The sequence below is a fragment of the Rhodnius prolixus genome, unplaced genomic scaffold, assembly GCF_049639745.1.
Source record: "Rhodnius prolixus isolate KJV_2025 unplaced genomic scaffold, Rpr scaffold_1, whole genome shotgun sequence".
NCBI lineage: Eukaryota > Metazoa > Arthropoda > Insecta > Hemiptera > Reduviidae > Rhodnius > Rhodnius prolixus.
This window is the reverse complement of record NW_027411581.1, coordinates 62,038,961-62,066,138: the sequence shown is the minus strand read 5'-3', so window position 1 is coordinate 62,066,138 and position 27,178 is coordinate 62,038,961. Positions and strand designations below refer to the sequence as shown.

The 27,178-nt window shown below is 33.8% G+C and overlaps 1 protein-coding gene and 1 long non-coding RNA gene across 7 annotated transcripts in view; one reads left to right on the top strand and one right to left on the bottom strand.

The window, feature by feature from the left end:
- Window positions 1-27,150, bottom strand: part of LOC141446048 (GTP-binding protein Di-Ras2) — a 207,990-nt gene extending 180,840 nt beyond the window's left edge. The window contains exons 1-4 of one of the 6 annotated variants that reach the window (XM_074112407.1): window positions 27,000-27,150; window positions 26,375-26,569; window positions 25,040-25,190; window positions 21,271-21,483 (exon numbers count right to left, since the gene is read on the bottom strand). The gene's annotated coding sequence lies outside the window, so the exon portion shown is untranslated. Of the gene's footprint in view, window positions 1-20,199; window positions 20,300-21,270; window positions 22,963-25,039; window positions 25,191-26,374; window positions 26,570-26,999 lie in introns of those variants that run through there. The other 5 variants (XM_074112406.1, XM_074112410.1, XM_074112414.1 and 2 more) reach the window with 5 other exon arrangements.
- On the top strand, window positions 2,330-11,268 carry LOC141446050 (uncharacterized). The gene is made up of 4 exons (XR_012453459.1): window positions 2,330-2,519; window positions 3,423-3,476; window positions 3,949-4,077; window positions 10,252-11,268. It is a non-coding gene; the product is annotated as an uncharacterized lncRNA (long non-coding RNA).
- Window positions 27,151-27,178: the final 28 nt, after the last annotated feature.

Here is a 27,178-nt window from a genome sequence, read left to right as displayed (position 1 = left end):
AGTTGAATGCTTAAAAGAGATAATATGTAAGCAATTTTTAATTATTTTAAAAAAGTTTTAAAACTAAGATCTTACACTTTACAAAGTTTATATAGTGAACATGAACTTGGAACTCCTTTGTCACAGATACATTGTATCTCTATACAAATAAAGGTGATAATAATAAAATAACACACTCGGAATAACAAAGTTCGTGAAATACAATCATTTTTACGAAGTGGTACGCTACCAGGTAAGCCAAAAGAGGTTGGGAAACGCTGCCCTAGATACATTTGCGTCACATTAAATTATTACAACTGTTTATTTATGTTTTTTTAATTCAAACTTGAACACAAATGGAGAAGAATGTATTTGTAAGTTTGCACCAGAGGATCTAATTTTATTTGAATCCATTAACCCTTACATTATAATAAAATATAACTGCCATCTATCGGGGGGGGGGGGATACGATTACAAAACAGATTGGGTAAAAATTAAATTCCTATAAAAGATTCTATTACCAGAATCCTCGTTCCATTGGCTACGACATGTTTACGGAAATTAGAGATAGTAATGGTCATAGAATGAGGATCTAGGATCATTAAACCCCCACCACTTCCCATTGTCTCCATTGTTTTTATTTGGGAAGTTGCCAAACAGAGCATTGCTTGGGCTTTCACAAGGAATCCAATCAACAATTATGGTATTGGAATTAATATTTTTCTTCCAGAAACTGTTGTAGCTTTGCCTGTCTGGCTAATTTTGTCCAGACAGGAACTCTTTATCAATAATTAAGAGAATATTAGATGTAAATTGTAGCCAGAGAAAGTCAGGTTTGGATACAACCAGTAAGTAACCTTCCACAGTTAACTCGGGCTTAGAAGTTCATTGGACCTGCCAAGAGTATCTTCGTAAATGTTGGGAAGTGGGAGAAGATGTACCATGTACTTAGGGATGAAATTTGTATGCTTAAAATTTTCACAGAAAAGAAAAACTATGGGAACCTGAACCGTAAAGTTGTATTCGTCACGAATCGATTTCAATCGAATCTGGTGATATTCATTCAATCAAAAGTGGGTGTAAGAGTTTATTTCAATATAAATAAGCACTGTTTTACTCACTGGGACTAAATCTTCAATATTTTGAACCACATAACCTCTGTAAACTTAATTTAGATAGCAAACACACCCATATACCGGTATAGTGACGCGTCTTCCTTCAGTTATTCCGCTAGACGGCACTATCTGCACGACATGACAAGTCCCGCTTATATCCGCGAAGTCTTTCAAAACTACATTCTATCCTATCGTACGTAGATGTTGACTGCAACCTAGAAATAACATTGGTTTGTTTGTGAATTGTTATACTCTCATTGTCTAGAACTAGATTCATGTGAACTAAAAATAGATTCCGCACTCTCACGCGCCCTTGTGTACTCTTCAGGTAGGTAGCCCCGTACTCCATCCAATTCTCGAACGTTGTTCTTGAACAATTTTGTGGATTGAACTAGATCAAACTGTCCAAGTACCTAAATTAATTAATAATACTGTCCTCGCACTTTAGGCAATTCAATAGCGGTTCCTTTATTCAAACTCCACACTAGGTTCATGCACCCTATTGTGGGTCTTAATAACCGCGTGGGGTTGGATGATCCATATTGTCAAATCAACAAAAGAGAAGCTGTCTAAAACTTCTACAAGCCTAGCATGTTCTTGGTTGTGATAATTTTGCTTTTTAACTTGAGTGCGGCACAATCAACTAGTCAGCAAAGTGATGGCGTTCTTCAATAGTTTTTATTGACGTTAAAAATAACGAGCTGTAGCATACATCACGATTGTTATTGTTGATGTGCAACAGTAGTGATGATAGTTCTTCCTTTTTTTCAGTCATTGATTCATTAATTCAAAAAGAAAAAAGATTATTGCAAAAAATACAAAGAAAATATATAATTTATTTAAGGAGCATAGGCCCCCCAGAAATTATTACTTAAATTGGCAATAATCTTTTTTGCCTTTTGTAGTGATGATATTTAACTAATGTTTAAGTTCATGAAAAACATTCTGTACTTTGCTAAAACATAAAATGCTCAATGGTTTTTTTCATTTGATGACAATTAAAGGGAAATTTTGTGAACTGAAAATGTAACCAGCGATGAGGGACGGACTGCCGACATTAAATATTCCAAAACTAGTTTCTTTAAACCGCATTCACTCGGAACTTCTTTTTCTTTGTTTGCTTGTTTATCTTCCAAACTTCATTAAACTTTACTACACACTAATGAAGGTCTACCTAATAATTGGGTTGCCCAAATATTTACAGTTAAAACAGATGTTGAATTAACCACACAGCTTTTAGTATAATTATCTAAATGGTTATTTTGGCCCCCGTTTATTAGCAACATCCAATTTTGTACAACAGCAACAGCAGCAGCAGCAATACTCACTATTGTATTCCAGGCTTTCTATTGGAATGTGATGAACAGTTCACTTGTATAGCAGCAGGAATCTTCACCTTAATTGAATATCATTACTGTTAACCTGGTAATTGGTTATTACTTGATTGATATTGGTTAATTTTAATTACCAAACATTACAGATATTATAACCTTCTTGTAAGGTTACTTTGCAGAAGATGGCTGAGGTTAACTCAGACTTTGGAGGAGGCTCTTATAATGCAACAAATTAATGGTTTTTATTTGGCTAGCTCAGTATATTGCAAAGCATCAAAATATTACTTATAAGAACGTGTATAACTTCAAAAAGGGCAAACAAAACATTTTTTGGGAGGGGGCGGTGCAAGTTCTAGATCGCAAATTTGACATGGTCGCTGATATAATGATAAAATTTTACGAAATAATAAATGTTCAAGAAAATCAGTGACGCCCTGATAGTTTGTAAAATACACCTATTTTAGTGGTTTATCTGTCCACTCGTCCGTGAAAATTATCTTCCCGGATTATGAAAACCTCTACAATGTTACATTCATAGTTTTTCCACCCTACAACTATGTCTATTTTAATTGAAATTTTGTAAAATTAAAATTAAATTATTTTATATTAAAATAGAAGCATTATATTACAAACTAAGCTGTAGTAATTCTAAAATCTTTTTTTTTTTTCCTTTAACAAAATATTGTTCCCCGGACTCGAAGACTTCACCAGTAGGGGAAATACTCAGTCTTTCTTCTTCGATTAATGCATTTTTCTTGAAAATTTATACTTTAATAAAATTGAATTTAATAATATTAATAAAGAAAAAAAACGTTCGCTGCATTGGTATTGACAAAGGAAAGTTTTCAGTTATTGTTCAGTCAAACTCATTGGTTCTTGGCGCCCCCTCTTTTTGAATTTGCCGCCATGCTTTTCCCGCGTTTTGGTTCCCGCCAAACTTCTGTAGCCTCGCATCTTGTAACCTTCATTGTGTTTTCATTTCTCTTCTTTCCAGGCTACAGTGCATCTCGTTCATCGGCAAAAAGAAGGAGCAACAACACGCCTTCCTGTATCCTTTACATTACACTTCTTTTCAGCATCATTTTACACCATCTTCATCTGCAGGGGTTGTCTCGGTGTCTTTTGTTTGCCCTCTTTATGGCCCTGGCCCTTCCCGGCCTTGACCCCAATTGGTGTCCAACCTTGTCGAGGTGGTGGGGCTTTCGCACTAAGGGCACTAGAGATTAACCCTCTCTAAAACTCTCGCGCTTCCGCTCGCCTTCGCGCGCCAACAGTTATATTTAGTTTCGACTTAAAACGATTTTTGAGTTTTGAAAACATAAAAACACCAACATATACAATGTAACACATTTGTCTATATAAAATTATATGCATACATGAATGGTATTCCCTTATTGTATTATCTTACTTTTTCGGCAAGAAAGAGAATGTAAACAAAAATAATCACAATTGAAAAAAAAATGTATATTTCACTTTATAATGTTCATCCTTTTATATATTTTTTGTTAACATTACAAAAGGTAATTTATCTGCGAAATAAAACTACACACATTACAGATTATCTACTGTGTAAGTTGATAGATGTTTTAGATGGTGCTATTAGTATGCACATCATCAAAAACCCATCACAGAGAAAAGATATGTGTGTGGTAAGTATATGTTACAATTTTCAAAATTACTTCTTATTTAAATAAATATCTTTATTATTCCAACTATCGTTTAGGGAAAATGTTTGTTTTTTTCTAAACCTTATCGCTTATACCAATTGGGCCCAAGATCTGTTACAGCAACCCAATCTTCTTTATTACAAAATGTCCTTGTTGTTCGAGGTCAATTGAAATATAAATGGAATTCACTAAACCATTTCTAGAGTGTTTCTTTAAAAGCAAGCGTCGATTTGCAGCCTGCTGCTTATTTCTTAGCACAATGGAAATTGGCACTGGCAATCTGGAGATCGTTAGCATCTAATTTTTTTTTTAATTAAATAAGTCCTTTTTAGTCTTCAACTTGGCCAGTGTTCTGTGTTTGTATACAGTGAAGGAAGCTCTTCAACCACTATTAGTATTAGTACCAATTTTCTCTATGCCTAGGCAATGTATTGGGCCCTGCAGAAAAGCTTGGAGTTTCTAGGCATCTTTGGTAAACCCTCCAGTTTAGGGTATTTCTCCTTATTATTAATTAGGTAAGCCTCCTAATATTTCTTCTAGGTCTTTTCTAGGTGAAGTGTATACTATCCTCCAATCCGTGCTCAAGGTTATTTTTGTTCTAGAGCGAAATATGACCTAACAACATTTCTGCTTCAACCAACTCCGGTTGCTGATACCAAAGTTAACTTTCTATTTTTCTTAGATGTAACTTAGAACTTCGCTAAGAAAGCAAACTTTCTTCTACCAACGCAATCCTCTAGTTAGATACAATGCTATTCATGGACTTTATTTTAAGATCTTATGGTATAAGTTCTACGTTCTTATAGAACAGTTTGAATTATTTTTCTAAATTCTGTACCAATGAAAAATTATTCACGAAAATCTGCAAGATTCTGTAAAATAAACTGAAGAACTGTATAAATCTAAACTTAATGTAAAAAGAAATTAAAAAAAAAAAAGTGACCTAAGGCAGATTAATTTCCATTTTGTAGACTCAGCGAAATGTAATTCTATGTAAATGTAATTCAAAGAGGACGGTTAAAAGGAGAAATTGTTAATTTTCTTAACCATTATTATTTTGAACAATAAATTTGTAAAGTAAATTGAATTTATAAAATTGGAGAAGTATTTTTTATTAAAACTGTCCGGTAGGACAGTTGTATAAGGGTTGACCATCAAAAACTGCACGAAAAAGTGTAAAGTTGAAAAACACCCAACTTTGACAATTTTTTTCTATTTTTCCATAAAAGATAAAATTCCCAAATTTTCTTTATAATATAGGGCAAATCCTCCTTTATGACTGTATTTTTTTGCAACCACCCAGATCTAATAGGTTTTGAGAAAAAAGTTGCCGAAAATGAGCAAAAACGGCTTTTTCAAAAAATGTTCTTGTTCTTCTTCTTCTTCTTCTTCTTCTTGTTGTTCTTGTTACCTTTTTTGTAAACAACGTAGCGCCTAAACGCGTGAACCGATTTTCATGAATGAGGTGTCATTCGATTCGGAATTTTATGTAGATGTGCCTTTTGGGGGTCTCGGCCCTGTACATCGAATGGGAGAGGAGTTAGCCCCCTTTATGTAAGGCCCCCTCCAAAATTATTATCATTAATTACTCTGTAAATCTTGGCCCGATTTTGATAAAATTTGGTAGGATGATAGGGTTAGGGCTCCCCTACCTAACAATAAAGCGACGATCTGCTCTTACACTTGTTAAGGGGAAGTATAGCAATCGTTTCAAATTATCGACACGTGAACCGATTTTCATGAATGAAGTGTCATTCGAATCGAAATTTTGTACAGATTTGTACTTTAAAAGTCTCGACGCTATGCCTCATAAGGAGGGGAGTTCGCCCCACCCAAATAAGGCCCTTTCTAAAACTATTATTACCAATATTTCTACAAAGCTTAGTCCGATTTTGATAAAATTTAGCTCAAATAAGTGGTTAAAGCTCCTCTACGTGGCTGTGAAGTGCCATCATGCTCTTACACCTACTAAGAGGAAGTACTGCAATCGTTAAAATTATCAATGAGTGAACCGATTTACATCAATGAATTGTCGTTCGATTCAAAATCTTTGCCTTTTAGGGAGAAGTACTGTAATCGCAGTTTATTTTTCTTGCTCCTCTTAAAAGGAAGTACTGAAATCGCAGTTTAATTTTGCTATTTACGTACAAATACCTTCCTATTTTATTCAAAACGCTTTCTCAAAAAAATGGTTATTGAGGATGGTTTGGGGACCGCAACTATAATCATTCTTTAAAAAGATCTCTCCAGTGGTAGTTACGGTTCCGATTTAACACCTTATCAGGTTATAATGATAGAATAGCTTATTCCAAATTTTAAAAAATCTGTAAAGCAGACGTAACTTTGCAAATAGACAAAAAGGAAAATCTATCCAAAAGGTACAAAAATCTCCTTAACAAAAACTTACAGTTTTAAAAGTTAAGTATAAGGGTTGATTAAACGCCAAAAGGTACACAAATCAGCAGTTCCCAACATTTCATTAATACTTCATTGATATAATTTAAGTAATTTTACTGCATTAACTTTTCCTTCACATTTTTTAGAATTTATTAGATGTCACAGACCCTTATGCTGGCCAGTTCATTCATAATATTTTTTTATTATAATTATGATAAAATGAGTGATGAATTATTCTGAGTAGTCACATATACATGCATGTTAAAGTAGAAAAAAACAAAGTTAGAGTCGGCCACTTTTTAAATTTCAATCACGGAGGATTCAAAACAATATTTCAGTCTTAAATTCGTCTTACCGAAATATTCGTGAGCACAAATAACATACATTTAATAACAAGTAGATTATTCAACAATATTTACTCATTTCTCAATTGTAATTTAATTTAGTCCCCCTAATTTTACTTATGGTAAAATACTGGAATAATTAGCTGTCCTAAAAATATGCATATCTTTATTTTCTTTATTTTATATTACATATATATAACATTGTGGGAAGAACACCTAGATTGAGAATGTAATTGAAGAAAACTATATTATTTGCGATAAAGCCAGATTATTTATTACTTATTATTACAAACGTTTGACTACAACATAAAATAACAATTACTTTAATCGAAGAATGAACTTAAACCAATGATTTTTATTTAAAAATAAAAATAAATGCATAAAATCATTGATGTAAAAAAAGTTTATGAATTTTTTAGCCTCTTATTTTTTTTATATTTTTTATAACGTTTTCTTTTTCACCTGTGATTAATAGTTTGATTATTATAGATAAATAGATATTACAGTCAATCTAAGTTAAATGGTGTGCTACTTGAGTAAATATTTTGTAGACGAAAATGGCCAGCATAAGGGTCTGTGACATCTAATAAATTCTAAAAAATGTGAAGGAAAAGTTAATGCAGTAAAATTACTTAAATTATATCAATGAAGTATTAATGAAATGTTGGGAACTGCTGATTTGTGTACCTTTTGGCGTTTAATCAACCCTTATACTTAACTTTTAAAACTGTAAGTTTTTGTTAAGGATATATACATATATTGATAAAACTTTGCTGGATGATGATGATGATGGGTTTAGGGTTCCCCTAAAGAAACATTAAAGTACCATCCCGCTCTTACACCTAGTAACGGGAATTATTGCAATCGTTAACCAATTTTTAAGAATGAAGTGTCATTTGATGATTCAAAAATTTTATGTAGATTTGCAATTTTAGAGGTTTCGACGATGAGCATCTTTAACAGTGAATTAATAAGGCCTCCTCTAAGACTATTAATGCTAATAACTCTGTAAATCTTAGCCCGATTTTGATAAAAGTTTGGCAGAAAGAAGTGGTTAGAGATTCACTTCTCGTATGTGTCAATAAAGTGCCATCTTTAACTAAATAGAGATCATCCTAACAAAAATTACACTTCTCACCACTTCCATTATACAATTCTAAAACATTACCTAGTACGATTCTTGAATTTTATTTCAGCATTTATAAAAAAAAGAACATAAGCAGGAAAAACTGAATCGTACCTAGTTCCATTTGTGCTGGGAAATAATTGTTGTTAAATTGAATATTGATGAACATGTGATTCTAATCGTTTAACAAAATACTGCGTAAATAAATACGAAACTTAAATAGAACACTTTGAATAGTAGAGAACATGCTACACGCTTGTTATATTCATGCTTTTTGTTCGTGAGGTTTGCTCAGCTGTGTCGGTATGTTTGGTAGGGAATGACTTTAAAGAGTGTATCAGAGTTATAGTTAATTTGGTCTTTCTTAATGTTTTGGTGAATGGATTTCTGTTTGTATATTTCTAAGATGTCCTTTAAGTTTTCCTTTTTTCCTGTATTTAACAGAGTCATTGTGTTGTTGATACTGTCCAGTTGGTGACTGCGTTTGATAAGGTTTGCGTAAGTTAGAAGTTTGTTCGGGCGGATGTGTTTTTTTTTTGTAACTGTCTTGGATTTTTCTCCCGTTCTGGTCAATATAGGTATTTACTATCATAGTCTAGACCAGTGATGGCGAACCTGTGACACGCTTGTCAGCCGAGCTCATTTTTGGTGAAACGCATCTTCAAAGATAAAAAAAATTTCATAATTCAAATATTTGTCTCTTATAACGGCCAGAGTTGGTTATTAATAATAATATTATTACTTACGTTAATAATAATTAATAGTTTAATTCTGAATTGTTCAATTATATATTACTTGATTTTCTATGTTAAGTGTCAATGAAATATGTAAAACAAGTCTCTAAATGTAAATCATTGATTTCATAATTTTGGTTTTTGTATTTTCAATGGCATTAAACAAATAATTAACTTTAAAAAATTATAAATATTTCTATTTTTTTTTTTTAAGTCTTTACTTTTGTGATGTGTGGACACGCCACGAAAATTATGTTTCGATTTTTCAAAATTTTGACACACCGAGCTCAAAAGGTTCGCCATGAGTGGTCCTAGACAAACTAGTTTGTATAGGTACCGCTTGATGTCGTTGTTAAGGTTGTTAGTTTCAATTTGTATACTGTTTCCCAGTTAGAACGTTGGTAGGATTGGTGTTTAAGAAACCACTATTTTTTTTGGATTCTGGTTTCCTAAAAACTGTCGAATTTGAAAAATTACCAAGATTCCATTACTTAGGAAGAAAAATAAATTAATTAAGACATGGCACCTTTATTTTTTATTCTTTTTATGCTACGCTTATCAATTTATGTTTGTATTTGTTAGAGGAAACTGGGGCTTCCGCCTCCAACCAAGAGAAGTAATTTAGTTAGACATTAATTCCGTCTGAAAAAAGAAATAGGAATTATTTACAACACCAGATGTTCTAATATCTGTGAGAGTAATACATTTAAATTGGAGAAAATGGGGCACCTCCCCACCAAACATTTACCAACAATTTGTTTACATATATTATTTTGTTTCTTAAGATATTGACCAAGTTAATTGAAGCGCCCTCTCTTGGGCTGAAGAAATGGTGCAACATTTTTACACTTTATAAAGCAGTAATGGAAGTAACTAAAGCCGGGCCCATATGAGCCGAGCCCCAAACACACAGGGTAATAAAAAGTTAGGCCACTAGCATGATGGGCCCATAAAAATTGTACTTCTAAATGTCACTCACTCTACTATATACGTACCTCTAATACTTCATAAAGTACTAACCCTTCAGGGCCAAGAGCACCTTGATCACTTACTTCTTCACTAGCCTGGGTAGTATATGTTGTGGTAATTGTTTCCTTCCTTTTGTGTAATGAAGTTTTCATTTTGTTAGCGTGTACACAAAATTGTGTGTGCTAGACTCTCTATTATTATTTTATTTATTACTCGTATATACATATAAAACAAAGACATAGCCTAACAAAAGGTTGCAACAAAGTTTTGCTTTTCTTTTTTTTGTAGTAGTTGTTAGTAATTATTATGAAGGTGGAAAAAAATAAATTCCTTTGAAAATATATAGAAGTAAAGTGGAAGCTTTTTTTCCTTCTTCGTTTACTTAGTTATATCATTTGATGAGGGAAAAACTTTTCCATCTTTTTTGTTTACAAACTTTATCCGACTTTTTTTTCCCGCTGATTTCTCACTAAAAAGGTTATTCATTTTGTTTTGGGCTGAAATTAAATATTGAAGGTTATTTTTTGGTTATCTTTCTTCTTTTTTAGTGTAACCATGTAATAAAGCGTTATGTAATATGTTACAGAATTGAACATGCACTTTTTTCATTAAAAAATGAATTTAAAACAAATATTATTCCAACACTAAGTGAAACCACTCCCACGATGTGGCCTTGGATTGGAAGAAACCAGAATGTCTTATGTAGCGCATTTCAAGAACTAAAAGCGAGAGCAGCCGAATTGGGACTGGAGATTAATTTCGATAAAACGGAATATGTAGTCTCCAGTAGAAGACGAAATAGGCAAAACGCTCTACTTAACTGTAGGTGGATACACTTTCAAGAGCAAGGACCAGTTTAAATATCTAGGTACAATATTCACTGCAAAAAAATGAAGTGTCTCAGGTGATTGGAGCAAGGTTGATGGCAGGAAATGGGTGCTATGTGCAGCACTTCACAATGTTTTTAAAAAGCAAGACGGTTTTGAGAGAAATCAAGAATAAATATTTATACAAAACTGTAATAAGACTTGTGCAACAGAAACCTGGGTTTTAGCGAAAGTGCAGGAGAAAAGATTAATTACCTGGGAAAGAAAAGTTTTAAGAAAAGTAAATAGTCCCGTGAGAAGTGGTGACGCCATGGAAAATGAGATCAAACTCAGAACTGAGGGAGCTGTATACCGTGAACCAGATATAGTGGGTATGGTAAAAGCCAGTGAGACTGAGGTGGATTGGGCATGTAGAAAGAATGGGAAAAGAGAGAATGCCCAAGAAAGCCGTGGATGGTCACCCAGGTGGTAGAAGATTGAGGAGTTGGAGATGGTTGGAGGATGTCCGCAAACTAGGTATTAGGAGATGGCGAGTCAAGGCGCGCAAGACAGAGAGGTTTGGAAGGAAGTTGTCGAGGAAGTCAAGGGTCTCCTTGTCCCGTAGCGCTATTTAAAAAAAAAGTGAAACCAATCAGGTTTTTTTGCCTTTTTACTTTCCTTGAATATGTGCCCTTATCAGCGGCAATGACAAGTAAAGGTAGACTTCTCACCATAATATCATTTCTTTTGAATGTAAAGATGTGTAACATTAACGAGAATTAAAACTGGTTGTGAAAGCTTTCATTCTAATTTAAAATTAAATGTGTGTAAATTTGTAAAGGTTAAGTTTTAACAAAAGGCTTCTTCAGTTATGGAAAGCTCATTTACCACGTGTAAAGTTCAATTATGGTGGGATTTCATTTGCCATTTGTAAAGGAGGAATTGTTTTCCCCAAAGGGGTGTGCACTTGAAGGGAGTCGACAGAACGTGTCATTCCCTCATACCGGGAAGGTAGTTATATTTGAAAGTTCTGGCTGTTCCTTAAACCTCTAATAATAGAATATTTCCTTCTCCATCCTGGTGTCTTCCCATCTGTATTCGATATAGTGGATTATTACTTTCATAGAGTATTCCAGGAATTTCTACTCCCCAGCATCTCTGGACCACAGCAGTCATCGATATATATAGCAGGTTGTCAAAAAAAAAAAAAAAGACGTAACTAAGAATAAAACTATTTCTAGGACCATAATTCAAATAAAACATCCAATGGACATAACGACCAACCTTCCTGAGAGTAGAGAATGTATTTCTCTTTCTACAATTCTAAAAATTTACTTTAAACTCGGTATTTTTACTCAAATTGTAATTGGCTTTAATGTAGGTTCATCATCTGCCAGAAGAACCTCTGCGGGTGGAATTTAGACTAGGAACCACTCCTTTTAAAAATTAATTTTCAGTAAAAGGATTCCAAAAGCGAGAAGACTTAATCTGGGTAGACCTTATTTGATTGCGTAAAACTAAAATCTGTTTACTTCCAATCAAGTGATTTGATATTACCTCGAGATTTTAACCACATATTTAATTCCGGCAATTGCAAAACAGGTAGTAAAGCCGTACAAACTCAACGATATGGCACGTTAAAGCAAATAAGCCTTCCCTAATCCCTTCCCGGAAGGGCTACAAAATTTCTATTTTCTAGAATAGTTTTCCCTTCCCTTAAATAAAAAACAAAAGTTGCAGGCTTCTTTTATATGAGCAGTAATCGCCAGAGGTTTTAAGAAATCGCCTTGGAGAAAATCGCTGGTGGAAAAATAAGATTTCACTTCCGGTTTTGTCTTAAAATTTGGAATTTTTAGCAACTAGCTTAATCCGTCATCTTTTATAAGTGACAGAACTGACTGTACATGGGAAGTTAGATGGAATGTTTGCCGCTCCAGTGGCAGGAAGTATTAGTTATTCCCTCCTTGCTTAAGTTTCTACATTTTGGTGCATCATAAAGTGGGATAGTGGGATCAAGTATTTAGAGAGGGGACAGGTTTTTAATCTGGGGGGGGCTTTACACCTAATTTTGGGCCAAAATATGGGAGAGGTCATCATCAGGCCATCTTTCATTGTGTGAAGACATGAACTCGACCAAATATCAAAGACCTGGCAGCTGTTGCGATTCTTCCATTTCCACCTGCGGTCCTGGGTACTTTCAGGGTCAGCAAAGGAAACAATAGGAAACCAACAACTGGAAGGAAACCCTAGTAAAACAAAAACAAAAAACAAGGCTTCTTCTACTTGATCTATGCTGTCAAGTAGGCTTTTTATTTTTATTCCAACTAAGCCTCTTTTCTTCACAGATTAGGGCTGCTTTATCTAGAATCTCTTGGCAGACTGGGTCAGAAAGAAGTTGAAAGACTCCATGTATGTCAGCTTTACAATGCCAGTGGATATCCTGTCACAAATTGATTAGTGGGTTAAAAACCCTTGACCCTGTAAAGAACAGGGAGCCGCTCCTCAATAAACTAACCACTTACTTCCTACTGTATTGCCCTAAAAATAGCTTAGGATTTTAATTAACTTTAATGAAAAATAGAAAAAATAATAATGAAAACTGGGAGGCGCCACGGTAGCCGAGCGGGTTAAGACCTGCAAAGCTAATGTGCATTGTGGGTAACTGGGTTCGATTCTCGGTCTTTAGGCCTTGGATTTTATTTAATGGTTAAATGAGAAATAGTAAAGTACGTTTGCTATTCGCCTCCGTCCACGACACCTAGTAAATTGTAGTTGGACGTTAAGCCCCGCCTGAAAAAATAGGCGATTACTACTACTAATGTAAACTGGAAAATTCAGCAAAGTGTACTACTGTGTAAAAGGCTTTAGTTGCTAGAAAATGAAATAGTAATCAAAGTGATGTAATTTCCTTCTATTATCGTAGTTTTGAGCTCAGCTGTACAAGCGCATACCATGATCATAAATTGAATTTTCCATTCTCAGGTAATCTGAAAACATGTATTTCCGGTCAGTACGTAATTCTGACTTTAATTAGTACTAAAAGGAAATTAAAAACAACACGAGCGCAAAACACAGAAGCGATCTCAAATATAATGAAAAACCAGTTAAATGGAAAAAATAAAAATGGTTAAAACAATTTAAAAACAAAACAAAAGAGATAATTGCAATTCAATTCAATTAAAAGAGTTCAATTACAGGTGTTGGATGAAATAATTTTGTAAATGACAGCTTACATACTTTGGGCACAGAATATTATTTACACAGATATGTTGGCAGCAATGATTGTTAAGCATCCAAAAACAAACATGATTAATTTGTGCTTCTCATTGTTTGATAATCCTTTGTCGGAGATGTTCATTTGTAAAATGAATGCAAAATCAAATATGTGGCTATTACGCATCCTCTTTGCTTGGAAAAAGCCATTTCCCCTACCCTCTGGGAAAACTGAGATGCTTTCAGCACCCTAGCTAGTGCTTTCCCCCCACTTCCTATTTTACTTAGCCTTTGCTTACTTAGTGTAAATGGGTTAAGTCATGACCAAGGTATTAAGGGTTAGATTTTCAATTAAGGACTATCTGGTGGATACGTACCTGCGCTCCTATATGTGTGTGGATAAATAGTGCAACCATATTAGCCCTATTTAGGTCGCCTTTACTAAGTAGCCACTTCACGAGTTCAGCCAATGTATACGTGGTTTTATTTGGCCTCAAGCCAACGTACTGTTCCAAGTACTTGTTGCGTCACTTCCTTAAAAATCTAGTGAAGGTTTCACTCAATTTAATATATATTTTTATAAACTAAACGTAACAAGTTTATACCACTTTTTATGGGTGGCGACGATCGGTGATTAGATAGAATTGTAGATTGATACTGCCTAACCTTTTATGATTGAATCTACTTTGCTTACGTAGTAACTTTTTCTTTTTTTTAACAATTTGAAGTTCTCTAAATTCGAAAAAGTGTTTTTTCCTAAAATTGGTCTTTTTCTGAGAGAAGGAGCGGGCCGTTGATATTTCGTTTATGCGCTACATCGCGACGCGATAATAAACTTGTAAACAATCACTGGTGGCAATTCAATTAATCGAGTTTTCATTTTGGTTTTTCTCGAAAATAACCCGAACAATTTTCTTGAAATTTCTTTCTTAATAACTAGCAAATATACGAGGTTTGGCAATTAAATAACGATACTGATACAGAAGAACTATGCATGCGTCAAATCCTATCGACCGACATCTGTGCAACGTAAAGCCTTCTCTTTCGATTGCAGCGTCTCACGTGCTTGTAGAGAAATCTGTCTGACCGGAACCGTCGTCGTTTGGGTAAGAGGTGTTAGTTTCGTTTTGCCGCAAAACATGATACTACACATGTAGTAGAGCAACGAATTGTCGTGAAATTTCACATCAAAACTTGGGTAAAACCGCTACTGAAACTTGATCTTTTATTAAAAGAAGTTTATGGCGATCACATGCGCGAGTTTTTGAGTGGTTCAAGCGTTTTCAAGATGGCCGAGAAGACGTCGGAGATGACGACCGCCTGGGTATAATTAATCAACATTACTACCGTGAGATGCTTGCTCAACTCCGTGAAAGAGTAAGGAAAAAATGACCCAATTGATGGAAGAACAAGTCATGGGTTCTCCATCAAGATAACGCGCCGGCTCACACTGCATTGTCTGTCTCAAGACGTTTCTAGCCAAGTACAACATCTGCCCAGTTTTAGGCCATCCGCCTTATTCGCCTGACCTGGCCCCATGTGACTTTTGTGTGTTCGCTTAAGTCAAATGTGCATTAAAAGGAACACGATTTCAGTTCGTTGAAGCTATGAAAGAAAAAGCGGCACGCGTCATGCAGAGGAGCTGACAGAAAAAGACTTACAGCACTGTTTCTGAACGATGGTAAATTCGCATGGAGCGTTGTAGGGTTAGGGGAGGGGTGTATATTGAAGGTGATAATAACTAAATATGTATAATTTTTTTTTTTTTTTTTTTTTGCTACAATCAGCGCGTTAGCGCTATAAGTAACAGTGATAACAGGGTAACAACAAATAACAGAAGAATACGAGTGGAGAAGTTACCCAGGTAACACTCCAAAACAGGCTATTAGTCGCTCTCTTCACTTGAGAGGAGATCACGAGGCCACTGTCTCTTAAGGCGTTTTGTCGGGTTGTCAGGAAGAGTTCTAGAAGAAAGATTTTTAGCTAGAGGATTTATATGAGATTGCAGGTTGAAGTGGAGTTTTCGGTATCTTGTTTTAGCGACTTGTGTGACAAAAGGAATGTTAAGGTCAGTGTGTATAGTCAAGTTGGAGACATAAAAAGGAGCGTTTACAATAGTTCGAAGAATTTTAGATTGTAGAGATTGAATCCTTTGAAGATTGGAGCGTTTGGTTGAACCCCACAATGTATAAATTTAAAATAAAATTTTTTACAGCAATAGTCTCGTTATTTAACAGTCACACCTCGTACTACATCTCGTATTAATAATTCATTTGAAATAGGTATCACCTATATTTCAACGAAGAACCTTCCTGCTTTATTGTGAGCAACCCGTTAACGCTCTAATGAATAATCAAAAACAAATATCTTTGCCACTTTGACAGAAGGAAATCTTGTGATTGCGAAATCATCTGACGCTAGATGATGGACTGACTAAATAGAACAGAGCGGCTGGAATGCACTACAGAGTTTCCATGGCAGCAGTTGGCGTGGTTTTGAGCGGGTCCCAGACAAACCAAGCGTAGAATTAACTCAAAGGGCTTAGATTAGTTCATCACCTTCATAGGGTTTAGCATTCAGTTACATTTTTACTTTAAAGTATACTGTAATCGTGCAGATTTTTGGTATTATATCCGCTTTTAAATAACCTGAGCTCTAAAAAGGAGTTTTTATAAATTGGAAAGTTAATATGTGATATTTTAGTTGCCATAATTAATATTTTCGGCCATAATCAACCAAATACGAAAGTGAATCGGTTTTAAAAACAACTCCTACGTTGTTTTATTTAACTACTTGTACTTATGGCACTTACATTGATCTATACAACTTTGATTTGGAACATTTTTGCAGGAATAGCTTGCCAAAGCAGTACTGTGACAGAGAGACTAATAGCTTCCCTCTACGTACCCCATCCTTAAGTCATACCTCAGAGACCGGTTTTGCCAAGTCTCTCGAGGATCATTCTTTTCTTTCTACTTTCCCATGAAAGCAGAAGTTGCACAGGGAAGTATTTTGAGACCTATTTTATGTACAATATACACTGCTGATCTTCCTTTGCATACTGGAACAATAACTTCGACATGATGATACTGCTAACCTCTCTTCTCATCCTGAACCAATCTCGGCCTCCAGACACGTTCAAGAACATCTGTTCTTTTTAGGAAATTGGTGCGCTAAATGGAAATTGAAGGTGAATGAACAAAATATAGTCAAACGAAAAAATAATCTCGGGCACTCTAGTTGTCCTGGATTTACTTCTACAACACATTACTTCCTTCTGATGGAGTACGCTACCTGTTACGCATAGACAAACGACTAATACGGAATTCTCACACCGAACTGAAAAGAATGGCGACTAGCAGACGATTTCGCGTATGTACTATCAAAACTATTAGAAAAACGATCTAAACTTACATCACTCACAAAAAAAATAAAATAACTTACTGTGTACAAAAATTTGCTGCACCTTATATATGGACGTACGGATTAGAAGTGAGGGGTTCCGCTAAAGTACACCAACTTTTACCAATCCCTACAACCCAAAATTCTCCGAAAAATCACTAATGCTCCTTATTGCGGCTCCAATAAAAACCTTACTTAATAATCTATTCATTATTAACTAATCTATTCATTCCCTTCTTTCCCAATCTGATAAAATTCAGCTATCAAAGATTTCCACAACTCATCGTATCATGACAATCCTCTTGTACAACAGTTTTCAAACCTAACCTATGCCTTTTAGACGACTGAAGCACCAGTGGCCTCTTGATCATCTTCACTAATTCCAACGCCATGAAGTGATACCACTAGGTGTGGTAAGTCATTTCATTTTCACTCAAGGCATTTTATTCTGGATACTAATATGCTTGATGTAAAGTGTACAGCTGCAAAGCAATATATAATTAAAAAGAAAGAGCTTCGCTATTTTAAGTTGAATAAGCGGCCTCTTCCCTTAGGAAATTTCAAAGGCAGTCGTTTGGGTGGATGTTCTATTTTACTGAACAAATTTCTCAGTTTCTAAAGATTATGGATTGAATTAAATTGTGGTTTTTGGAAAGTATGCGTGTGTTTCACGTTAAAAATCTAACTTTTTTAAAATTATAAATCATTAGAATATTATTTGTTACTTTTCAATTTACAATTTCTTTGTTACTTCCTTTACTACAGTTTTAAGAATTAAGAACGTGTAATATTTCCGTTAACGAGTTTTATCAGAAAGTACATTATGAGGAGCTCTATAGGCAGTCTACGTCTGCTCTTGTCAGAGCTTATCTTCTACAGCTCCAGCTAGAGTTTTCTGTTAAGTGTGTACATCTGCAAGTATCTGCCACTTAAACTTTATGAACTTGAAGTGAACGTAACTTTAATAAAATATTCCTTTTGAAGAAAGGTTCAATTTTACATAGAACTAAAAGGAAGTCTTGTTATTAGAAAATTTTACTTTACAGGAAAATGAAATGTCAAAAAAAAATTCAGGTATTACTTTAGAGTGACTCTGGAGGAGATTTTATACAAACTGTGACGGCTAACATAGGTGGAAATTCTGCCAACTGACAGAAACATAAACAGTTCTGATAGGTTGGCCGAAGGGTACAAATAACTGTAACCGCATCGTAGCCTATTTGTCAACAAAATGAATATTTTTTAGGTTTTCATTCCGCGCTGTTTTCAACACAGGTCGTTTTGCTCTTGACAGACTTTCGGAACGCAATGTTATCGCCAGGTATTCACAAAAATATATTAACTTTCATGAAATCTCTGTTAATAAAATTTTAATTCAAACGCTGAACTTTCTAAATTGCGAAGATCAGAAAAGAATGTCGCATTTCTAGTGATCAGAAATTTTAAACGGAAACATTGTTTCAAATACCAAGAGTGATTATCTGATCATAGTCTTGAGTCTGAGCTTTTATCATAATCTTCTATTAAGGCCACTTGCAACAGCCCCTCCAGGGAATCTGTGAAGGAGCATATATTCTCCTGCAGCACCTGGTTACTCCCTAGTTGTCTGGATAATGGCATCAAAGTCAATCCGGAGATGTATTAGAGTTTCCTCCATCTTCTTACAGAATCTGCCATCACGTAACCATATCCAGATCCTTCATGTGTCCTCCCTTCAGAAAACTTATCAGGGTGCAAAACCTATTTTTACTCAGCCCGAAGCACCTAGTGTTCTTTTCCGATTATATTAGCCAAAGCAGATATTCGCTAGCCCCAAATCTGGACCAGATCGCTGAACTTCTCCAAAATAAGTTTAATAACCATGAAAGGTGTTTGCGCACCTTTCCATATCGTTTCCTTCTACGCCAATATAATCCGGTACCTAGAATAAGATAACTTTTGATTTTATCAGCCAAACTCATTGAATATGACAAGGCATTTTACTAAAACATCTTCGAGCTGATAGCACAACACGGCGCTTCAATGGCAACCTGGCAAAGAAAGGATGGCAATGTCCTAATCCTGGATAATTTCCGTAGAAAGTAAACTAAACACACCTTCCTATAGCATGAATTTCCGCTTGGAAGATGCTAGAGAAGTTTCTCTATGTTCAGAGAACCTTGTACTGGATCCAAACACTAAAATCCCAGTTCCCTTTGGAGTACTCGACCATTTAATTACAAGATCTTAATGCCAGAGAAGATGGATTCACCGTACTATTCGCTCTTGGATATTTGAAGGTAAAATGTCAGAGGAAGATGAATCTCTTGATCATTCCGTCACTAGAGAATTACCAGAGTGGGGAGCATACAGAGCTAACCACTCCCCAAAGTGGAATACTAAATAATTCTGAGTTAAGCATTCTTTCAACAGCCAACCGAAGAAGATGTGCCACTGCCATACAAAAATACACAATCACAAAGAATCATTAATTGACCTCTAAACAATATTTCCCTGAATCATTCAGTTCCCAAAAATTGACATCTCCTCCTAAGTTTGTGTTGTTTTTTTTTTCAAAATTAATTCGAAACAAACTTGCAAGCTATTCTGAGACTTTTTTTGTCCTTTAAATTTGACATGATGACAGATGAAAATCCGAAACCCGTTTAGAAATTAGGAAAACATACTGTGACCGATAACAACAGTATGTAATTTAGATCTAAGAAAGTGAAACGTTTGCATTCTATTCGATTGCAAACTTTATTTCTAAATTCATTATAGCTCATTCTTTCCAGTATAAAGAAGCTACAAAATATATATTTTTTAAAAATTCCTTCTGTTTTTGATAAAACTTAAAACATAAATATATGTGATGCTTATCCTTAATGCTTTCACAGCTCTGTAAAAGTCCTTAAAAGTGCGTTTAGTTAGGACAAAAAGCATAAGTTAACTTAAATAAATAAAATAAAACAAGGCATTTATTCAGCCTTTAGTAAAATCTATTTCAAGAATACTAATAAAATGCAATAACCAACTCACTATTGCATTTCATCAAAATTACAGAAAATGATAAAAAAAAAAAAGAAGAAGTTTTGTTTAAACAATGAAAAAATACAATCAAAAAATTAGATTACAATAAAAGGATGCTCTCGTAGCACGCACAATTCCACAGAATCCCAGACTTGCTCCAGATAAACATTGGCAACCTGTTACTATGGGTTGTACGCGCAACTTCACTGACAGCCACCTCCACATCTGTACACAGACCAGAGTGTCCTATATATGGAATGAATCCAGAATACTGAAGAGAATTTTGGATTTGTAATAAGCATTTAAAATCTGGATTAAAATAAAAAGTACCTAAATTACTTTTTCAAAATTATGCAATCAATTTTTGGAGAAAATGGGAAAATATGAAAAGAAAAACAAATCTTATATTTTCTTACATTATCTTTGAGAGGCTAGAATTTAAATCGAACGATTAAAACATTGAATTCAGGCAATACTAATAAATAGATCAAAAGATTAAATTAGTCGAGTGAACAGAGATAAATCATTTTGCTTCAATTGATGCACAGATGAAAATTTAATCAGTCCCTTTATTGGAGATATAAATGGATGATGAGAATTTAGTGGAAGATAAGTAGACTTTTTTTTTCCTAATCTTATAAGATCTAAATCTTAAGAGATGGAAATTTAAGAAAAATAAGATTAAAAAAAAAATAAAAATCTGAGAAGCAGTCATTATTATCCTTGAACAAATGATAATAGAAAACAATTTAAAAAATATTTTTGTGCCAGAGATTGATCATCTCCAAGCTCAAGACTAACTCGATTAAGTTCGATGTAACACATGTAGCTAAGCAACCAGGTGTTTTAATTAATTTTATAATTTAGTAGGCGGTAGGCGATGTGTTTTGAATCTAGAGGTGTAGTTTGTACCCCACTGATCTGGATTTCATAATAAATAAATAAAATTTATTATTATGAAATTTAGTGAAAATGTTATTCTCAACCCTAAACAATTTTAGATCTCAATTATCTTATTAGAAATATTAAAATATTGTAAATAATAATTTTTAAAAAAAAATGCAAATAATTTGAGTTTATCACATAGCTTTTATTCAAATTTTTTTTATTTCGAAAAAATTTCGAACAAAAAAATAATAAATGTTTTTGTTTTCTGTATCTAGAAACAGACTCACCAACTTGGACCAGTTGACGCTTCGACGGCAACACGTAAACTGGGTGCACGGCTTTACCCCCACCAGTTTTTAGCCCATTGTCGGCCAACCCTATCTGGTGGTCGGCTACATCACCACACCCCTTGTCAAATCTTCTTGAAACTTTTTTATATTTTTATTTTGTGTGTAAATAAATGTCGCTGAAGAAAAACTGTAGGCATCAATTTTCCAATGCTTTGATAAAAAAAAAAAAAAAAACAGGAAAATAGAATGTCCAGGGTGAAGAATTTAATGTTGACTGTATGTTATCGAAGTACATTTGTAATATTAAATTTCAAAAGCATTAATTTAGTTTAACTAATAAATAATCTCTTTAAATGCAGGAGTTTCTAGAAAGATACGCTGTAGCCTAATGGATATGGTGGTTTAGGGAGGATTAGCCCTAGTGGTTTTTCCGCCCCATGCAGGAGCACATTCTGCGGCTGAATACGGCTAGCCACTCCCGTTAAGTATTTGAAAATTATTTAAAATATTTTAAAAGCCATGATGTTGGATAGTCACAAGCTAATTAATGGTGTTATACTCGTACTACTACATTATTGGGCGCATCAATATAAATAAATATTATTTCGTGGGGGGCGAACCCTAAGCCAAGGGACCTAAGGGCACATTATCCTATTCGATAGAAAACCTTAACCATTATCCAAACCTGCCAGTCACTTTACGAATCCTTTAAAGACAAGCAAATCCTTCCTAATCATAATCTATTCCAATCCTCAGTCTTCACAATTATAATTTGCTACAGATTCCGTAAACTCTTCAATCCTTACTTTGTTGACACTGTGCCTGGTGATTTTTCTTGCAAGTTGTTTCTTTCTCCTGTCAAGCAAAGGCTGTTCATTGTGAAGCCAAGTCCTTAAAGAGGATTCGGTTCAAAAAAACGGATTTCAATTGAATCTTCTTCCAGCAAACTAAGCAGGAACAACACTGAACAGAACTTACAGATTCTTGACAAGATGGTTAAAGCGACTTAGTCTTTATTGAGAAGAATTATCGGTTGGATTACTTGATGATAACTATCCCCCATTTTACGACCAGACTGCTTGTCTAATTCCAACTAGCTTGACTGAAAAACTGTGTCCTATTTCCTAGACTTAGCGATCTATCTAAACTAAAAATAGTCTCTGGCACTCGACTTCCGTCAGGTTCTAATTAGAAATCATCAGACCATTGGCAAATCCATGCTACCAAGACCAGTGCAAACGCTTTGAAAGATTCACCTGCTACTTAAATGAGCACACGTGCGTCCTGTTCACTTTTACTCACATTCAATGCACAAGTTTAGAACACGACTAACAGTCCAAGGTTCAACTTTTGACTCCGCAGAGATTTCATCTTTACAGATCAACTCCCACAACCATCATCTGGAATTTCCCATCTCTTTGTGAATATGCAATTCTTTACTCATAGCCTATTCAAAGCTTATTTTACTTTACTCTCCCAATCTGAGTAAATGGCCAAAAATGCATATATTATGCGTGTTTATCTATCAAGGTAATAATTCACCAACAATTCTCATTTAAGTTGCTTTGTACACCAGCTGTTAAATAAACCTTATTCCCAGCTATACTTTTTTTTCTCCTTTCTAGCAACCACAGAAGAGGACCATTTATTCTATATGTCCACAGAAGTACACATACAATTATTGAACATAAAATATACAAAGCACAAAAGAAAAAAAAAACAAAATATACATTGTATACAATATAGGTACAATAAAATAGAAGACAATATAAAATAATATACACTAAATGTACAATAAAATATAGTTACTTACATATTTCATAAAGACACTTAATTAAATTTCCCAGCTATACTTATGAAACATTCTTTCAACTTTCAGAAAATCACAAAACTTTTTAAAAAAAACAATAAAAATGTCCATTTTTAAAATTAGAAACAATCTGCTTCAGTCTTACTATGTTTATTAAATAAAAGCAGCAAACTACTTTAACTGAACATCATTACTTTAAAAAAAAAGTAGTTTTGGCCACAAATCATGAAGGAACAAGATATAAAGTATCAGCTAGTAACTACAACAGCAACATGTCTACTTTTGATTGCCTTTAATTATCTAAATTGAAATCTAACAAAGTTTTTGACCTGACCCACTTTAAACAAAAGTTTAGTGAGATGGGGTTGGGAGAATTCCCAATTATCTGAAGGCTTTAAATTTGATTAACTACGAGCACCATTTGGTGGTGGCTGTAAAATCTGTTAAATACATTTTTCACCATTTTTTTGTTGTTGGAATTTCAATTTGAGATCCAATGAAGTGCGAAAAAGTGACTGAGTCAAAGTGAAAAAGTAGGTGTGGCATAATTCAAAAAACAAAAACGAAAAAAATAAAGGCAGATAGTTGTTATTTATAGCTGCTAGCTGCGGAAAAGAAATACCAACTCTTTCTGAGACAAGCTTAAGTAAATACTCACTGCTGAAAGAAGGGACAATAGTGAGAAAATAAAAATAGACATTCTAGGGAAACTAAAAAAGTGAATTAGTGTATGTAGAGCTAGTGGGATTCAGAACCATAAACCTTGTAATACTTCTAAACCTGCAGGTGAATCAACACTATCCAGATATTATGAGAGCGAAACGAATCATAAATTTTATTAATGAATTAAGTGAAAGTGAGTGGAGTGGGGCACTCCAGATTATGCAGTAACAGTCGGCTGAAAAATAAAGTTAGATATTTTAATACACAGCGATTTGGTTTAATAACCTTATTGAAATACACAAACTATAGTTAAGCAACTACATAACTAACTATACCAGACGGTATGGTCGACATTGATTGACATGAAAGGAGTTGACATCCTCTGAACTGACTCGCAAGTAGATCAATTTTATCTTCCTTGCCAAGTAAACCTGACTGGCCAAAGCCCCCATCTCACAGACGTTAACTTGGTTTGGCTAAGAGCTGACAGGATCAATTAGTGGGTAAGATTGAGCTGGTGGGGAAATAATCAACTTCTTTTATCTGACGAAGAATTATATTATGGAAGTCAACAGGTTCTTTTAGATCATAGAAGTGGGCCGCTCTGTCAAAGTGCTGTTATTATTATTTTTAACGGTTCATCAATTTTGCCCTCCTTACTAGTGCTAAACGAAACCTCACAATGTTTCTACCAGTCCAAGATAATTAAAACAAAGAAACTAAGAAAATTCTGGTTTTTGGGAATGCTAAATACCCTCCACCAGCAACTGTTGTCTAAATCGACTTTGGATAACAGCATCCCAGTGTGTGACAAGCATTGCACACAATTAAGTCGACCAGATTTGGAAGTAGAGATTAAAAAAAAGTAATAAAATAGAAAATCTATATTAGTTTTACTAAAAATTAGTTATTTTATTGCTTCCAAAAAAACTATTTCAAAGCAAGGCGTACGCTATTACACGTTAAGATGACTAGTTTTGTATGAAGAGGTACCGAGAAAGGAGAAAAGTGAACAATCTTCATTAATTTTAATGGAAATTACTTATTTTCTGGTCCCAACGATCTATTTCAAAGACAGGAGTAGAATGTATGTATACTTTTGGTCTGCTGTTTTGAACAAAAGTTAAGGGAAAAGAAGGAAAATGGAAAATCATGAAAATACGAAATCTTCATTTTAACTTGAATTTCCTTGTTTTCAGTTATTTCCCTTAAAAATTTCCTTAGTTAGGCTGCAGTGTCTTTGTATTTTCTGTTTCCTACATTATATTTCTAAGCTATGTATACATTGCTTACATTACGTCTGCTTCTTTTGAACGTAGAAACTCAGAAAAGAGGTTAAAAATGTAAAAACATCAATAGCTTGGCTGAAATTTCCAAGATTTCTGTTTTCAACATAATATTATTATGTCAACGAACTATTATACACATGGGTCGGCTAGAAGTTCTGAAAAAAAAGAGTAAAAATATGAAAACTTCCAATTTCTTTGGCCTGAAATTGCTAGTATTCCTTTTCTAATATTATATTTTTATGTCAATCGTGTATTATATCCATTAGGTTGGCTACAATGGGATGTACAGATCCAGAAAAAAGAGAAAAATACATTATCTCCATTACTCTTAATGGAATTACCTTGTTTTTGGTTTTCAACATAGCATTTTTATGCCAGCCGTATATTATACTCATTAGGACGGCAAGATTTGGATGTAGAGATTCAGAGAAAAAGGGAAAAATACATATACTTCGTTAGTTCGGGACAATTTCCCTGTTTTCTGTTTCTAACATAGCATTATACCCATTAGGTTGGCTAGTTGTTAGGAAGCAGAGGTTCAAAAATAAGAAAAAAATACAAAATCTTCTTTACTTCGGCTAAAATTAGTTATTCGTTAATTTTATGACATGCTTATGTCTGCTAGTTTATCACCTCATATATCCTCTAAAAATACTGCTAAAAAGTTGGAATTGTGCACAATTGTAGAGGTAAACGAGTACTACTATTGTACAAATTTATGCTAGGATAACACTAATAGCTCTGGAGATACAGCAATTCGAAATATGAAGGAAACGGAAAACTCTCAAACTTTATCACCTTACATCTCCTTGAAAAATACAGCTAGAAAGTTGGAATTGTGCACAATCGTAGAGGTAAATGAGCACTATAATTGTACATATTTACATATTTGTTAAAGAAAAACAAAAAATTAAAATACAAAAATCAAAGTAAAACAACCCTTTTTTTTAAAAGTATTAACAGAATTATTTGAAAAGTTTACCAAAACTGCCAGCAGATGTCTCTACCTATCACCACATTCCACTTACATGTTAATAATAGTTAACAAAATCCTCACCAGATGTCTATACCAACTGGGAAATTAATAACTGTTTACTTATTCATTATTTTTGCATAAGTGTGTAGCTTATCGTGTTATTTTTCACTGAATATAATTAAATATGAACCATAGATTATATTTTATTACAACGGATTGAAAAAAAATTAGCTACTGATTTGGAAGTAAGTTTATTCTAATTTAAAGCTATTCTATTAGTTGGTTCTTTTTTGTGGTAGAACTGAAAAAGAATAAACATAAATAAATTGTTCAATAGTTTTAAGTAAGTTGAGAAGTACTTACATAGAAAAAGCGTAGTGTTCAAAAAGCTGCCTTACAAAAATGGAATAAATATATGAAGAAAATACTCTAAAATATTATATTTTGGGGGCAATTACTTTAGTGTAAAAAATTTCATTGAAAAATGAGATTTCATAATTCCAGTTTACATATATATAATTCTGATCTATCTCTTCTAAAATATAAATTATCATTTTTCTGTAAAAGATCAATAATGGTCCTATTAATACACCAAATTTAGTGAATAAATTCTCATTTCCTATCCTAGTAATTGAAATTTATTGTTTTTATTTGTGGATACTTTAAAATTATAGCTTTGATAATCATTCATTGCAAAAAGTGCTCAATAAAGTATTTATCTTACATGAAAATAACTGAATATCTAGCCTTTAAATATGTAAGCGGTGAAAATTGGCGAAACAATTATAAAACTGGCCAGAGAAGGCTTTATTTTGTTTCTAGATTTTCGAAGCGAGACGTATTACCTCTTTGTATTAGGATTCCATATTATCAGTATATAGTGCTGAATGATATTGCTGAGCAAACTGTTAAATTTGTTTAAGAAGAAGTCCCGAAAATGCTATAAAATTCAATAAAGCTCAATAGCAAAAATTATTATACAGAATACCTGAATATTGTCTGCAGTTAGAATATTATGAATAATTGACTGCAATCTTCTTTCTATTTGTTTTGTTGTTTTTTTCTGAGGAAAAATTGATATTTACTGAATAAATGTTTTAGAGGATTGTTTATCGATCGGTTAAGTTTATGTAATTATCTCAGGTGATTCTTCACGTAACTATTTTT